Source organism: Melampsora larici-populina, assembly GCF_000204055.1.
Source record: "Melampsora larici-populina 98AG31 unplaced genomic scaffold MELLAscaffold_9, whole genome shotgun sequence".
In the NCBI taxonomy this organism is placed as follows: domain Eukaryota; kingdom Fungi; phylum Basidiomycota; class Pucciniomycetes; order Pucciniales; family Melampsoraceae; genus Melampsora; species Melampsora laricis-populina.
Window position 1 is genome coordinate 154,182 of NW_006768773.1, and position 11,964 is coordinate 166,145.

Consider the following 11,964-nt stretch of genomic DNA (forward strand, 5'->3'; position numbering starts at 1 on the left):
TTTGGCCTAGGGTATAAAGGTAGATTGGGCAGTTACAGGTGTAAGTAGCTGGGTTTTGGAGGTACTAGGGTGTGTAGGGTAGTTTTGGGATCTGTAGAAGTTGAAGAACAAGGTTTTGGAGGAAAATCAAGGTTTAATTATTTTTTTACTTGCTGCGGGAAGGTTTTTTTTGGAGAACTGCGTTGGGGAACATAGTAAAAAACAGCTTGTTTACATCTGTTTTTGAACTGTAGGACCTTTACGGGGATTCTTAAAACTTACCAAAGCTTGCAGATTGTGATTTTCAAGGTTGGAGCTTAATTTTGGTGGTAGTAAGGTTGCTAGAAGCAGCACCTGAAGCAATCCGCTTCGATCCGCTTTTTAGCAGTTTTTTTGTAGAGTGGCGGTGTTCCGCTACATAGGAAACCCGCTTGCGCTCCGCTCTCAGGACAGGCCCGCTACATGGCCTGTGTAGCACAGCGGGTTTTGGAACCGCTCTCGCTCCGCTTTGTCAAATTTTGAGCGGGGGCAGCGGCCCGAGGCGGCGGTTTTTATTCACAATTTTTTTTTAATATTGACAAAGCAAAGAAATATGTACAAGTTAATCAAATAACAAAATATACTGAAAGGGGCATTAATGAGTGACTAGAAACGTTAAAGAAGGAAAACTAAATAAACAAGCATACTGAAAAGAACATTAATGAGTGACTAGAAAGGTTAAACAAGGAAAAAATCAAAAACAAACCATATACTAAGGGGGAAATTAAGGAGTGACTGGAAAGGTTACAAAAACAAAAAGAAGTTGAGAACAAAATTAGGAAAAGGAGACAGACAAGAAGAAAAAAAACATATTGAAGACAAACACGAGGCCAAAGAAAAAAGTAAGACAAAAGTATGGAAAATAAAGATGTCCTCATTTGCGTGCATGACTTTCAAACGAGGAAAGATACAAAAGGGCATCAGAGAATTTGTCCTCTGTCATGATACCCCCTCTTAGCCATTCCCTGAATCCGACTGCACGAGATATGGTCTTCGGTTTTAAGGAACCTCGTCCAGGAACAGCTATGTCAGCTGCCGAGGAGAAGGTCCGTTCTGAAGCGCACGATGTACCAGAAATTGTGAGGTAGTCGCGTGCCAAGGAGGCAAGAACCTGTAAGTCAGGTTCGTTTTGCTGTCACAGCCCAAATACAAGATAGATGAGTCAGTCAATTGTTCAAATGCGGGTTACTGAAAGGAAACTTACCTCCCACCACGACAGTTCTGATTGGCCAGGCACAATCAGATTACTTCCCTGCAAGTAAGACTCAAGTTCGGAAGCACGGATTGAATCAGGAGTTCGAAGGCTAGCAGACAATGTGAAAAGATCAAATTGATCAAAGGTTGAGGTTTCATTCAAGCCAGAAGGAGGAGTTGGAGATGGAGTGCAGGTCGGAGTGACTGTCCAATTTTCCAACGCAGTGTTGAAGCAGTCTTCAATAAGCTGCCTAGCTCGCGCAGCATGATCAGGGTGATGTAATTCAAAAAATCGGAGTCGATACTTGGGGTTTAAGACAGTTGCCAAGATTACTACATCAGAACTCAAAGCTTCGTCCTGATAAACGGAAAGCTGGGCCAACATGACTTTGATCATGTCTCGGAGGCTCGGGAAGATGGTGGTAGAGTGTAGCTCGGTCAGGGAGTCTTTCACGCGAAGGTACTCTGCAAGCAGCATCGATCCAGATATCGTGTTCCCTTCCATACGTTTGGTTGAAAGACAAAACACCTATCATAGAGAATAAAAAGATTGAATCAGAAAAGGATTAATGAAATCAATAAATTAGAATGTACAAACTAAAAAAGAGAAATTAAGACGCTTACTTCCAAGACCTTGCATAAGGAATCGACTGCATCCCACTCATCCATAGACATCATGATACCATTGTAGTATCTGGTCTTTCGATCGCCGATGAGAATAGAATCGACAACCTACAACAAGTGCATCATTAGAATCGAAATGTTAGTATGAGATCTGATTCCAAAGATTGAGAAAAAGAAAGCACTGCAAACATCATTCGGGTTCCCCAAGTGGGCAGGAAAAAATGATTGGGAGTATGATTTGTCATAAAATGGTCTATCACTCCACACCTGAACCATAACACCCACACTACATATGTGTAGCAGGCTCAGTGAATATGTGGTTATCATGTACATACAGTTCTGCTCAGTTATCTGCTCATCAGGATAAGTTCTTCATATGTAATACATGCTGTAACTTCTTTCAGATTGAAAAAAGCTTCCAAAAGATTGACTACATACACTGACTCAATGTTTTGGTGTGATCTCATCAACTCAACTGCATGTAACACACTTTCTGTTACTAAGACATAGCTTCAACAATATTGCTTGAGTAGCTACAGAATGATATGTAGTAAATTTTTGGGAAAAAAATTCCAAAGTCGAAAAAGTTACATGTGGTATAACATGTGATTTATTTATTCTGATGGGCAAAAAACTGAGCAGACCTGTATGTACATGATAGACAACTATTGACTCAGCTTGCTGCGCATATGTAGTGTGGGTGAAATGGCTCAGGTGTGCAGTATTAGATTCTTTTATGAAAAACTGTACTATTAATCATTTTCCTCTTCCAAATTGGGGAAGTTGAATGATGTTTACAGTGAAGAGAACTCACGTCGCGTGCAGCCACAAGGTGAGAATACATCGCAAGATCGATGTTCCAACGCACCCCCCAGCCAGCGATTGGTCCTGGGCCACGATATCCCATCTGGTCAGCACGTGCGTGAAACTCGCCTCGCCTGGCGTTACTCCGGGTAAGCAAGGCATTGAACTCCTTCAACTATGAAAAGAACAGTCAAATTAGCTATTGAATAAGATAGAAGAGGAATAGTAAAGGTGACTCACTTTCATTGTACCTTTTACCACCACACATCCATCAATTGGAACATCTTCATAGGATGGATAACGATCATCTTCTTCATCCTTGTCGCTCGAGATGGCCGTATCGCAATGAGGTTGAGGATGTAGGACATCATCCTCATCGTCGGAATCATCGTAGTTGATAGCACTGTTGGTGAGATCATCGTTTAAGAGTACCGTGGGAACAGGAATGGACGCATTGAGAGGGATGGTTGGCTTTATTTGACCAGCGGCTAATCCTAAAACTTTGAGCCCCTTCTTGACAACCAACCCAAGCTTGTGGGCAAAGCAGCGGACATGATTCTTGGCCGAATCCCAGTCGATCGGATCATCACACTCGGAGAACATTACCTCCATCTCCCTAGCCATGGTATTGTTGGATGATCCAGAGTCGGTGGTTTGACCTAGAATGTAAAATCGAAGAAAAACACAAGAGACAAACAGAAAAGAAATAAAAAATTAGTTCAACTTAAAAAGGCTGAAACAAAAAGAAATCACTCATCTTTTTATGGAGACCATGAGTCATCAAGAATCGTGCCACGGGCTGAGCAAGTAAATAACCAAATTTGTTCCAAGCTACTAGCTTCAAAGTGAGATGAACAGTTTTATACTTCCAATTTTCGTCGATATAGTTGGCCGAAACCCCAATGAAGGCATATCGATTTCCTTTGGTGGTCCATACATCATGGACCAAGGAAAACTTGCCAGAATTGTTCTATTTTGAGTCGCAAGTAAGAACAGTCAGTTAGTTATCTCTGATGTGCCAATAAACCAAGAAGAATCAACATACCAATACTAAAGCAATGGCTGCTGAACTTAAGCTGAGGTACAACTCCTTGGCCATACCAGCAGCCCAAGTTGGACTCCTCAACGCAGCTCGGCGATTGGCTAGCTTGAAAGCTGCACGGAGAGGGGTGTCGTAGAATCTATTGAAAGGGAGAGCGTGTTTTAAGATCCATATTACCAGAACAATGTTGCATAACTCGACGCTGAAAGTAGCTTGCGATAGGAAAGCGTCAAGGGTGGGTTGGCCGTTGAGATCGTTGGTAGCAGTCGCAGAGACTGCTTGCTCTTGAGCCCAAGTCAGCGGGAGGACGGCGCCACTTTCGATGGCTTGAGATCGTCGAGGGCAAGCTGATCGACCCTTAGCCCCATCACGGTGAGCATAAAGGTTATAGTGAGTGCGAAGACCACGCACAAACATGGCCTTGCACCACCGACACCTGTATGACCTGGGGTTGTCACCGGTCTATTGATGATGATAAGAAGCAGAAAGAAATTAAAGATGATATAGAAGAAAAAGAGAAATAAAATGACTTACTTCGCCTTTTATATGAGTCGGAGGATGGAAGTATTCAAGTAATTTAGTAACCCTTCCAAGTTGATCTTTTTGAACGCCTGGTGTCTCAACCACCTGAATGTCGGAGTCCTGATTGATATTGATGCAATCAGGTATCCCGGGCTGTGTGAAAAAGAGAAGTACATCAGTGAGATTGAATAACGGACAGCCTTGAGAATCTGAAGAGGACTTACTGGTATGCCAACGGCCTTTTTCTTAGGCTTCTTCGATGGCCCTCGAGCTAAGTTTGATGAGGCTCCAGAGCCCCTAGGCCGACCTTTACCTTTCCCCCGCGGAGCCTTTGCCTTCGGAACTTTCTTTTTCTTCTTTAGCAATGATAAAAAAAACTTCGCTCGGGTGATTTCAACGACAGATTCGTAATCGGAGTCGGAGGCAGCTTCCGAAGTATCAGGGGGTGGAAAGTCTGGCAAGTCACTAGCATCTGAGGTGCGATGAACGGATCTGCGAGAATCGGGAGATTGAATGACATAGCCTGGCTTAGGTTCAGGGCAGGTGGTTCTGGTTCGAAGACTAGGACCGGTATTGGTGGATGGAGGGGCAAGACTAGAAGCTGAATGCGCCATAACAGTATCAAGACTATTGGATCGAATCAAGATCAATAAGAGAAAATAACAAGACAAGTATCAGTTTTGAATAATAATTGAAGTTATAAGTTTGCGATTAAGGAAACTGGGAACAGATCGAGCGAAAGAACTCACTTTATATAGACTCGAAGACGGTATGAGTCACAGTCTTCTGGCTTGCAAAGGTGGGAGAAGGTTTGATAAAGGTGTGAAGAAAAAGCCATATCTATCGAGCTACTGCATAGAAAAGAGGTTATTGGTCATCACTTTGGCTCAGAAAAAACAAGAAAAGGGATATGAAAGCTTACGAGATTTGACTTTGCCTTGCATGGTAGGCCAGGATGGAGGGTTCTTCAAACATTTGGTGCAATATGAGTGAGGTTTGGTGACATATGGGGGGATCTCAATCGTTCGTGATGGCTTTCGAAGCGATCGTGGCTTTGGTTGGGGTGAAAACGTAGGCAGGGGTGATGTCGATCTCTATTTGAGAGTTGACATCAGCTGACCGCTGCATGCCGCTCTGAGAGTATGCTGCGGGGCGTGAGTTTGTCCTGCCGCGCTAAATCCGCGACCCGCTGCGTGGCCAGCCTTGAAGAGAAAGCGGTGACGGGTCGCTTTGACCCGCTACTTCAAAAAATTCGAAGCGGTGACGGGGCGACCCGCCCCGCAACCGCTCCGCAACCGCTTTTTGTGGCGGGTCGCCTTGAGTGTTGCTAGAAGTGTCTCATTGTAAATTTTGAGGGCAGCTTAACGGCACTTTGGTTACGGCTCTTGGCGGTTTATCCCCCTTGGGTTGTTTCTTCCCCTTGAGGCTCTGCCTACGCTCCACAGTGTAGGAGTTCTACATCGGTGGTATCGAGGGTTTGTCGGTGGTATGGTGGTGATGGTGGTAAACAGCTGTTGATCGGTTTGGATGGTCAACAGCTGCCCAAATCTCATACCTTGATTGAAGCATATGCTTCAAAAAAGGCCTGTATTTGGCCTGTATGACTTTCAAAAAAAAGATTTGGTTTTTTCAATTGGTCAAGCCAATCTGGATTGACTGTAGTTCTAGTCTTTTAGGTATCATACAATAGGTATAAATGATAAATCTGTTTGTTTGCCTCAAATACATGTGAATCTCAATCTATGCTATCAAATTTTGCCTTTTTTCCCTGTTTTGCACTTAAAATTGGCCTTCAATGTTACATGTGAATATTTGAAACTCAAACTTGTCCCTTTGGCATGTTTTTGTGCTCAAAAATGAGGCTGGCCCTGAGGCCTGTAATTCAAGGTGCGCCTCACCTGGTCCATTTCTGGGAGCCCTTGGGTCTACTTTTGGCCAGGAAAAGCCTTGTGCCACCACCCTCACACCTAATCTTGAGTCATAGCCCTACATAAAAGTGCTACACACTGTCTTACCATCTGCAAAAAAACTCTACAAGAACTCATGAATTAGTAAGTATAGTCCATTGCAGAGAATCCAGGTAGCCCATACTCTAAAATAACCCATAGTTTTTGGGTTCCATGAAATTAACATGTGTGATCCAATTTTGCAATTTGGACCAAACAATTTACAATAACACACCCTCAACCCAGTGGGTGTGCTAAAGTTGAACATCATGCCTCAACCATTCAGTTTTTCTTTACACTGCATATATAATGTGTTTCTCCATGGTGAAAAATGATTGAATTTATGAGAAAATGATTGACAAAAAATCGAACCTGGGATTGAGGGCTCAATTTTGCCCCACAATGCTTGAAAAAAAATCTGGGGAGATATACAGCTGTTCCAGGAATTGGTGTCATGGTCGCACCAATTCCTGGTGTTTTTCCCCCCAGCGCCACCGGGCTGTACAGGCAGTGCGCAGCGCAGCACAGCTGTAACGGGGTGTGGACTAGTCTATCCGGCATCATCGGATGCCCTAATGTACCGGTCACGGTAGTTTGTTTGGGGTTATTTGCAAAACCGGTTCAGTCACCCACTAGATCTATCCACCACCACACAAATCCACCACGATACCTCCATCCACATCCACCACAATCCACAATACCTAACTCCTCCACCACTTCCTGACCTATATCGACCTATATCGATCCAAGCCCACGAATCGACACAGGGTTGACCCAAAATGAAGTCATGTTTGGTCAACCCTTCTTTCAATTCAGTCACGCAAAGCCATCCGAACAATCACTTCAACCACGAAGTGACCCATCGCTCCTCCCGGCCTCGCTCACCCCTTAAAATGACGGCGTCTCTGACTGATTCCCCCATCAAGAAACAATTTATTGTCAATAAACACTCATTTGTCATCCAAGATTCCGTGTTCTCAATTATCACTCGCAGTATGGTCAATAAAAAAACTTCCAACGTATCCTCGTATGCTTGTTCCCTTCAATCTGTTCATGTCCTATCTTTTTATTCTTTTTGAAACCCTCCAATTCGCCTTATTTTCTTTTTGATTCCCTCCAATGATTCCATATCCTTTCTTTTTTTCTCTTTGATACATCCACTGACAAGTTTTACTTTATTTCTTTACAATTCCATCAGGTCGGCTGCTGGCAAGATCAATGTCATGTCCTGGGTCCTTCGGAATCGCACCTATTCACAAGTTCTTATGGGACAAAATATTGAGAGACCTACGTAAGTTTTTTTTCCAACTCATTGAATCACACTGACTAACTTTGGTACTTATTGTTTCTCCAACCTCCACACCAAACGTGCCCAGGGTTACCAGGAGTTCAATATTCCCCACTTCGAATGGTTCAATCATGCCACCCCACCTTATTGCTCCCTCGCTCATTAGTGCCTCATCACCCCTAGCATCGCCTTGCAAGGAGCCTTCTAAGCGAACTTATCACCAAGACAGCACGATAAACCCCTCAATGAAAGCTTTTCGAAATGGTAGACCTTCGGCCCTCACTCCTTCCGGCTCACAAGCTTCTTTGGTATCAACCATGAACCCAGCTTCTTCGGTATCAACCTTGAACCCCCATCTCAACCCTTTGATATGTGACACGCCCGACTCTTCAGAACTGTTCCCAGAGCTTCCTCCTTCGATTGTCCGCTCAACTTGGTCAACTCCGGTCAACCCGATTCCAGATTCTTGTTCCTCAAAGAAGAGGTCGGCTACGGCGCTTGACCTGGACTGTGACCACCCGGACAACGATTATGGTAGGTCCAAAGTGATACTGGTTCTTTACCCGAAATGAAATTCATACTGACATTCATGTGATGTAGATCTAAGTCAGGAAACTGACCAACTAGATGCTGATTATGGTCAGTGATGACATCAATTTGTTCTTTACCTGAATGATCGTCAAACTGACAAACCATGCTTTTCTTCGCAGATCAATCTCTCGATATGCTCAACGAGGACGAAGATGATGGTAAGCCCTTTCTCGAGCTTTCTCTTGTTATTTCACCCTCATGAATGTCAAACTGACATCTATGCTTTTCAGATATACCTTTAGATATTTTCGAAGACCCCAAACCAAACCCCGATTTTCCAGTTGCTGGACCTGTTGACTCTCAACCTGAAGACCCCAATCGTGCGCGTACCTTCCAAGTCGCGTTCAACCTCTGGCAACCGGTGGTTCCCGAGGATCCCGAACCCTCGGCTTCTAACGGAAAGAAACGCAAGAAATCTCAAACCTCTCGCAAGACACCAACTCCCAAGTTCGAGAACTACAACCCTAAGGTCCCCCACAAGTTTTTCATCACGGACCCCGATATCCACTTTGCTTTATTCAGATCGGGGCTATTCAGCAGCTGTGACAAGCGACTCGATGGGGTATCTGTTTCACTTAGAAAAGCCTGGTATGACAATACCATCGAAATTCAGGGTTTCATTCACGGGTCTCGTCATCACAAGGCCACCAAAATCGGTATTGATGATAACAATAGTTTTCAAGAGTTCATTGGCTTAACTCTGTCGGTTCCTGCTTCCACGGTCATGGGTTTCAAAATCTACCACGAAAACCCTAAACTCACTTCCAACGTCCAAAGGAACTTGGAGATTGCGCGAAAACGTTCAGCCCCTAAGGTACCTTCTTCTGATGACGAAGCTCACCCGGAATCAGACCACTCGGCAGGGGTAAGTGATCTTATTCTTGCCTACACTCATAAGTCACCTGAGCTCACTTTGCTTTGCCTTTGCTTCATTAGTCCGAAATCTTGAGCAATGGCGAGCGACACTTTCGCAAGCTGTGGGCACGGTTTTCAAAGGACTTCACTGCGGGCGAAAATGTCACGTATGCGCTGAATCCAAAGGACCCGAATCTTTGTGTCGTGCTCAGCATCGCGCGCATCCGCACATGGGCGAGCGATTGGGTAAGTCTTTGTCATCTTCCATCCCTTTGACACTCTTTTTGTTGATCACCACTCGCTCTGGACTTAGGCTGAAGGTGTGGTAGGTGTTGATGAGGTCAATCCACCATCTAAGCGGCCGGATTTCCGTTGGATTCCCGTTGCTGAATACGAGAAGGAAAAACACTGCCTTAATGGTCGAACCAAACCTGGACCTGCGGAGCCGACTTCTACTACTTCAGGAACAGTGGTGCACCACAACTATTATGGTGCACCTTTCCCTTCAGCCACCCAGCCTTTCACCTCAGCGGCTTTTCCTTTGGCCACCCAACCCTTCAGCCAGGCTGCTGTCCCGCCCTCCCAACCCTTTGCTTCGCCCCATCCAGTTCCTGCACCCACTCTCATCGCTCCCTCTGATACGGCTCGATTGTCGCCGCCTCCTGAGATGCCATGTTTCGAAGACTTCCTCATTTTCGCGGGGATCAAACCGGAAATGAAGAAAACTCGGGAAATTTTAAATGACGAAGGGATCAATGATTTTCGTCGACTTTTGGACTGCAAGACATACTCTTTTGAAAGCTTCCGAAGTATGGGGATAGCTTTTGCTCACGCTGATGACCTTTACAAGGCTGTTGCTGAGTACAATCAATACCTGAAATCCCCTCGAGAATCTTCTTGATTCAATTCATGTTTCTCTTTGTTTTTCTTTCTTTGTGATCAAAAGAAATCAATCTTAGGAACTCTTGTGATACGTTTCTTATTACTTTGTGAGATCTTTCTTAATCTTTTGTGAGATCTTTCCCCAATCTTGTGTATTTGGTCTAGTGCAACGCCTCAGTTTGTGTTTGGCGCGATCAAGAAAGAACTATCCCCCCCTTAAAACTGTGTCATGTGTTTGTCAATCTTTCTCTTGGTTGTTCGAGTTTATCAATGTTTCTGTTGGTTGTTGGAGTCATACCTGGTGAATGCTGAGGTTGGTTAAACCTCTATGTGCAAAGATTCGATGTGCGATATCTACGGTGCCTTGAGATTGACAAAATGTGCCTCCTTACAATCTACCCCAGACCTTTACCCCAGAGTTTTTTTCTGGGGGATCTCTCAAACCGGACTTTGCTTTCGCCCTTCAAAGTGGGTCACTTACAAAATTGGAAACTTGTCAAATTGAGAATCGTCTTTTGAATTGAACATGTCAAAAAACGAGTCTCAGCTCTCACATGAGGGACTCTATCTTCGATGAGGTTTTCTCACGGTCCGGCTGTGTGAAACAATCGGATGTCAATTTGAGACTCGTCCTTTGAATTGAACAGTTCAAAAAACGAGTCTTAACTCTCACATGAACGATTTGTTCTTTGATGGGGTTTTCTCACAGTCAGGCTCAGGCAATCATTCGGTGTGATTCAAATAAGCTTGACAGCATGTTCATTTCATCAAGGCAAAAATAGTAAAATGGCTTGACTCCATTTTACTACGGCGGTCGGATCAAGAAGAGTACTAAAGCCAATAGCCACATACTGCATACAACTTGCCCATAAGCTGAGATGTAAACAATTTCCAAGTTGTATCCATAATAACATCAATTTTATCTTCAGTGGCGGTTTGAATGAGGATTTGGGTGCGTCGAAAGTGATATTTAAGCACGCTGAAAGCCTTCTCAATCGGGTTGAGATCGGGCGAGTATGGTGGGAGGTATAAGATGCGGATCCCTCGTTTGGCGGCGAGATCATTGATCCGACCTCCGTGGTGGATCCTTGCATTATCCATCACTAAAACTGAGTTGGCCTGAGGGTAAGGATTCATCATAGGAAACTATGGAAAGTGCAAGTCAGTTTAAGAAATTAAAAGAGGAATGATCGATGGGAAAACAAACTTACCAAACGATGTTTGAGGAATCCCTCAAAGTCATCTCAGTAATAGCTACCCTCTTGGCAGTCCACAGCTAATACACCGCCTTGGAAGATCGCCGGGAGCAGTGGGTATCGTTTCCCGCCACGACTCCATGGAATTCGGGTGGTACGATGACCTCGTCTAGCGCGGCCAAATGTCCTACCAAGATTTCTTTCCTGGACCGAGCACTCGTCTGGATCGAATGAGAAGTCAGGGATGGATTTGATTCAAAAGATGATCAAAGAAAAGACTCACCAAGGAAAACAATCATGTTGGGGTTCAGAGCACTGGCTGCAAATAGATACTTAGCCCTCTTCGAAGGACTCTGGTTAGGGTGCACAGTCCGAGCCTTTTTGTGAGTCAGGTGGAGTCAATCCTTGAGATCACTCGCAATCGTTTGCAATGCGACCCATTCGCCGGTTTGTCGATAAACCACAAAGCAATACTCATCCAAGTACAGAGCCGGATTGCTGTCTAATAACTCTAACATAAAGTCTCGATCGTCGTCGTCCAGACGGGTAGTTCTTCCAAGGCGACGGTAATCTTCAGGGTTTTGAATAACCGAATAGGTGCGTCGATACAAGGAGTGCCAACGGGATATCGTTCGCGCGCTGACTGGAGACTTCAACAGGCGCCGGACTTGATCAATGGTTTTCCCAGTGCGGAGGTGCTGCACCGCCAGGACCTTGATGCCAGTATCGTATGGACCACGTCGAGATCGCATCGCTAGAATGAGGGCATGGGATAGTCAGCAAGTTGGTTTTATCTCTATAAAAGGGGAGAAACAAAGGAGAAACGAACCTAGGGATGAGGAGGTGGTGCGATGATGAGGGTGGTGAATGATTTGGGGGTGGGCAAACCAAATTTGATGTGGAAAATTTTTTCACCTTAGAATGACGGGGTTCGAGTATGGGTAACTCGTGGTTCGGGGCTGAACTGCCCTTCTCCCCGCTGCGCGGCCCACTGCCTGTACA